Below are 6,002 nucleotides of genomic sequence, written 5' to 3'. Positions count from 1 at the left end.
TTTGAAGGATTTTACTTTGAGGGTCGAATTCGAGGGTTGTTTAACCCTCGAAATTCGACCCTTGATAAATCTGCCCCCAAGTGTCCATGAATGCATTTAAAGCTATTTGTATGGAAAAAAAAGTATCGAATAGTTATCCTTATATATTTTAGTGATGTTAGAGAAAACAAGCTCTAAAGACAAGTGCAGTTTTGCTGGTTATATTATTTGTCTATTTAATGCAAAATGCCTACTTATTTTTAATGTTTTATTGCCTTTCCCTCTAGTTTCAAACTACTTGTGTGTCTGTCTCTGTCTTTCCCTTGCATGTACATTTTCCCATGTCTTGCCTATACTTATTTTGTAAGATTAAGAAAGACCTTTTTGTTTATAGAGATATAAATATGTTTTAGGAAATATGACAGTCTTGTAAAGAGAGTGTACATAATTACAAAGATATCTGTCTGTGATGTACAGAAAGCACTTTTGAATGTATGTTCATTATATTTGTATATTTGTTCTAGTTTTTGTTCCTTCATTTGTAAAGTTACAAGAAATGTACTTGCTAGCTTGGCTTTGACTAAGAATGCCTATAGCATTTGCATGACTTTCCTAAATAATATTTTACAATAATAAAATATTTTATGTAGTATATAAAAATGTTTTTTTTTAAAGTTCATTTTCAAGCCATTTTCATAGATTGCATGAGGAATCAGTGCATTGCCTTGCCATTCATCAAATACTAAAGGATGTAATTTCTGTGGAACATTAAAAGGAATGTGACATCTCATTATGTATACCCCAGACTATTATAAGAACAGCTCTTTTAGTTAATTAAAACATTACATTTTTAAATACACCTCTGCATGGGCATGGAGACCTGTTTTCATAGGATGTAGAAGAACATTGGCACCACTCTTCATTTAAGCTGCAGACAAAAACTGATGACTTCAATGTTCACTTTTCAATTAAAAGTCTTAGAAAATCCCTAGTTTAATCACAAGAAAATGCTCTAAAGCAAAGGGATACTAGCCATTTAAGCCTGAATAATGTTCATCTATGGACAGACCTAGAAATATATACTAAGACAAAATCCTTATGGATTCTTGTCTAAGGGAAGCAGTGGTCACGGGGGGGGGGGGGGATTGGACCGTGAGGTCCAGAGATTGAAGTGGGGGGGGGCCTGGTACAGTCTAGGTATGCTGCTGCAGGGAAGCTTGCAGTCTAGACTTTGTTTCATTAGGTGCCTACTCTACCTTTAGAGTGTGGGAATAAACCATTGGTGGGGGGCTGGTCTATTCAACTAGGCTAATTCCTGTGAATGCTGTCACTTTGGTCTGTTACATATGTATTTACAAACCTGAAGGCTCAGATTTGTGGCAAGGCCACAAAGGCCCAGACCAAGGATGGGAAAATCTTAGGGGCAGCATGCCACCTAGCTGCTATTTGAGGAGCACTGAGGACGCGTAGCTCCCCAGTGCTCCGGCACGTGCGCTCGCTGGGGGGGAGTGCTGGCGGGAACTCGGTCCACCGACGCAGGAAATCCAGCTCTGCAAATTATATATATATACTGTATATATATATATATATATATATATATATATATATATATATATATATATATATATATATATTGTGGTATGGTGACAAAAAGGTCCCCAGTTTCCTGGGGAAAAGGGATTGATGGAATGTATGTTGGTCCATGGATTCTCAGATATTGCTACTGAGGTGAGACCAGTAGTGCTGTTAGCAGAGAAACACTATGTCTCTCTGCAAGGGTTTTGTAATTGATGATCCGGGGCTGGTCTTACTGGGAATCCACAAGAGTAGGGTGGGACGGATTCCCAAATCCGTAGGCCAGATTTTAAAGAGGCCCTAGGCCCTATTTAGTACACCTGATGCTGAGCAGCAGTGCTGAATGTGTGTGAGACAAACTGCTGGTATTCTCAGCTTCAGGAGAGAAAGCAAAGCATTTATTTTGTTAGCCAGGAGGCTGGTTATCTCTGTTAAACTGCTGTTTTTTCAGTTACCTTCCCCCTGCGAGGGGAAATTTCTGCAGCCGCTGGAAAATAAACGTGGGCAGTAAGCCCTTAAATGCGATCCTGGTGTGTGAAGTCGCCTCTTTTGCAGCCTACCAGCGAGTGAACCCCCCACAATCGGTGTTTCGGATGCGGGCATTGATTGCCACACACGGAAGTTGCCTAACCACAGTAAGTCTCCTGTGGGTATTGTGCGGACTGTATAACTTATAAGTGAGATTTAAAGAGACAGTACTCTTAAAAGTTGTGAAATGGAGGATGTCCTCAAGGCTTTGCTGCAATGCAACCTTACAGAAGGCCCACCAGGAGAGTCAGTTGCTACAGCAGCAGTCTACCGCCACCCAGCAGGAGGCAAATCGTCTGTTGGAGGCCCAGATCACTGCACTGGCGCAGGCTGCAGAGAAAGATCGTCAGCTGCAAATTGAGGTGGTAAAACAACTGACAGCCAGGGTCTCTGGGGATGCTGCCCTAGTCCCCGGAGTGCCACGCTCCATCCCAGTCAGCCACCTCCTGTGGAGAATGACTGGGCAGGATGATGCGGAGGCCTTCCTCTGTACCTTTGAGAGGACAGTGGAGCAGCAAGCCTGGTGGAGGGAGCAATGAGCGATGATTGTTGCACCACTGCTAGTGGGGGATTCCCAGAAAGCTTTTTATGACCCAAGCGACTATGACAAGCTGAAGTCTGAAATCCTGCGGAGACTGGGAGTAGCCACCTCTGTGAGGGCACGTCGGGTCCACAGTTGGGAATTTAAGGTTAAGGGATCACCCCGCTTCCAGATGTATGATCTCATTAACCTTGTGAAACGCTGGCTGCAGGCGGACTTGCTTTACGCGCCTCAGATAGTGGAAAGGGTCACAATGGACCAATACCTGAGAGCGCTCCCACCTGAATTACGCCGGTGGGTAAGCCAAGCCGACTCAAATACAGCAGGCCAGTTGGTGGAACTGGTGGAGCGATACCTTGCTGCTGAAGACTTCACTACGCGGGCGGTGCCCACCTTGAAGAGGACTCCTGCAGTGGTCCCATCCAAGAAGTCGGCTACAGCGGAAAAGCCCAGCCCAGAGGACCCCGGTAACCCAGGTCTAGACTGGACAAGAGGAAGACCCCGTGGAGACAGCCCCCGCCAGACCCGAGGAGCTCCCCAGTGCTGGAGGTGCAGAGAGTGGGGACATATTGCCACCAACTGCCCAGCTCATCCAGAACCCATGGAGTGTGGAACAGAGGGGAAGTTGTCTCTGTTCGCTCGACCAGGTCTCGTTACGGATCCTGATGTACCAACTTGTGTTGTCCAGATTGGTAAGCGCACTGTGAATGCACTATTAGACACAGGTAGCTTAGTCACACTGGTAAACACACAGCTCCTGAAGGACTTCCTTTAACCCAGCGTCAAGTAGGAGTGGTGTGTGTACATGGGGACTGTAAGAAATACCCCACAGCCTTAGTGACTTTTGTGACCCCCGCAGGGACTGTGTGCCATGAAGTGGCAGTGTCTCCCATATTGCACAGTGTAATTTTGGGCAGAGACTTTCCCTTATTTCGAGAACTGTGCAAGGAGCAAGCTCCAGAGACTGAGAAAAGTTTTGAGCATGGTGAGGTGAGACCTCACCCTATTAAACTGGATACTTCTATAGAAACTGTTAAGGACAATAGAGTGTCCGGGGGAGAGAAAACAGAACCACCCATGTCAGGTGTTATTGTAAGGGGTACCGAGGATGGGTTGAAAGATAGTGAGTTGTTTCCCTTAGCTGTATTAGCTGGTGAATCTGAGGTAACTGCGGAGACCATTGAGGAACCTAGCATGCCTGAGCTAGAGGTCTCCCAGGATAACTTCGGAACTGCCCAGCTAAGGGACCCGACACTCACTAAAGCTTGGGAAAATGTCAAGGTTAAAAATGGGAACCCCCGAAAATCCTGGGGTAGATTGTGTATTTCCACACCTTGCTGTACAAAATGACTTGCTTTACCATGTGGATAAGGTTCGAGGAGAGATTATGGAACAGCTAGTGGTCCCGCAGCCATATAGAAGAACAGTTCTCAATCTGGCCCATTCTCATCCACTAGGTGGCCACCTAGCGTATGAGAAAACCAAAGACCGAATGCTACAGCGGTTCTTTTGGCCGGGGGTACATGCAGATGTAAAAAACTATTGTGAATCATGCCCAGAGTGTCAGAAATCGGCACCCAATGCCCCATTTTCACAGCCCATTAGTTCCCTTACCTGTTGGACGTGGCAAAGGAGACATGGGAGTCTGAAGCCACCCCACACAAAGTGTGGTAGAGCATGTTGCAGACATGCAGGACCGTCTTGCAAAGGTAATGCCTTCAGGCCCAGCAAGCTCAAAGCCGCATATATAATAGATCGGCTCGTGCCCGAACTTTCCTGGTCCTGGTTCCTACGGTGGAAAGTAAGTTCCTGGCCAAATGAAAAGGCCCCTATGAGATTATAGAACGCCTAGGGGACGTTAATTATAAGGTGTCTCAACCAGACAAGCAGAAAAAAGAGCAGCTCTACCATGTTAACCTAATTAAGCCCTGGAAGGATAGGGAAGCGCTGTCCGTCTGTCCTGCAGTTGTAGAGGTAGAAATCCCACAGGTGCCTGAGGTAAAAAGTGGCTGAGACCCTCACTAACAGTCAGAAGCAGGAGATGAAAGAGTTTCTGATCCGGAATAGACAAATATTCTCAGACCAGCCTAGGCTTACTGATATTATTACTGATATTATTAAACATGACATTATAACTGGATCTGGGGTTAAAGTCAATGTCAAACCTTATAGGATGCCCGAGGCACGACGTCAGGCAGTTAAAGAGGAGATTAGAAGGATGTTGGAGCTGGATGTAATTGAGGAGTCCCATAGTGAATGGTCCAGCCCCATTGTCCTTGTCCCAAAACTGGATGGTAGCATCCGATTTTGCAATGACATCAGAAAGTTAAATGAGGTCAGCAAGTTTGATGCATATCCAATCCCCCGGGTTGACGAATTAATAGAAAGGCTAGGGCAGGCCCGCTACATTACCACCCTAGATCTTACCAAGGGGTATTGGCAGGTACCCCTCACTGAAGGGGCCAAAGAGAAGACTGCATTTTCCACTCCTGAGGGGCAGTGGCAATATAAACGCTTACCGTTTGGCTTACATGGGGCCCCAGCAACGTTCCAGAGAATGATGGACCGCATTCTCAAACCACATCGAGGATATGCTTCAGCTTACCTGGACGATGTGGTTATGTTTAGCCCAGATTGGGAAAGTCATTTGACCCGGGTACAAGCGGTCCTTGACTCTATCTGGAAGGCAGGTCTGACCGCAAATCCCAAAAAGTGTGCAATGGGGTTAGAAGAGGCCCGCCATTTGGGGTATGTTATTGGAAGAGGGGTAGTCTAGCCACAGGTGTCCAAAATTGAGGGAATTCAGGAGTGGCCCCGGCCAAAATCCGAGAAGCAAGTGAGGGCCTTTCTTGGGATAGTGGGATATTACAGGAGGTTTGTCCCCAATTTTGCCACCCTAGCAGCCCCGCTTACGTACCTCACAAAAGGGAGTAAAGCTGGAACAGTTACATGGACCCCAGAGGCAGAGGAAGCCTTTCTAAACTTGAAGGCATACCTGTGCAGATACCCTGTGCTGATAGCTCCTGACTTCAAGAAAGAGTTCTTGTAAAGACTGATGCCTCTGAGGTTGGGTTAGGGGCTGTTCTGTCACAAGTAGTGAATGGGGAAGAACACCCAGTAGCATACCTAAGCAGGAAGCTAACTCCCACTTAACGCAGGTATGCCATTGTAGAGAGAGAATGTCTGGCAATCAAATGGGCACTGGAGAGCTTGAGATACTATCTGTTAGGGAGGCAGTTCAAACTTGTCACTGACCATGCCCCACTTAAATGGATGGCCCAAAATAGGGAAAAGAACGCCAGGGTCACCAGATGGTTCTTGTCTCTTAAAAATTTCAAGTTCTCAGTTGAATATAGACCTGGAAAGATGCAAAGGAGTG

The sequence above is a fragment of the Xenopus laevis genome, chromosome 2S, assembly GCF_017654675.1.
Source record: "Xenopus laevis strain J_2021 chromosome 2S, Xenopus_laevis_v10.1, whole genome shotgun sequence".
In the NCBI taxonomy this organism is placed as follows: Eukaryota; Metazoa; Chordata; class Amphibia; order Anura; family Pipidae; genus Xenopus; species Xenopus laevis.
This window is presented reverse-complemented; position numbering follows the sequence as displayed.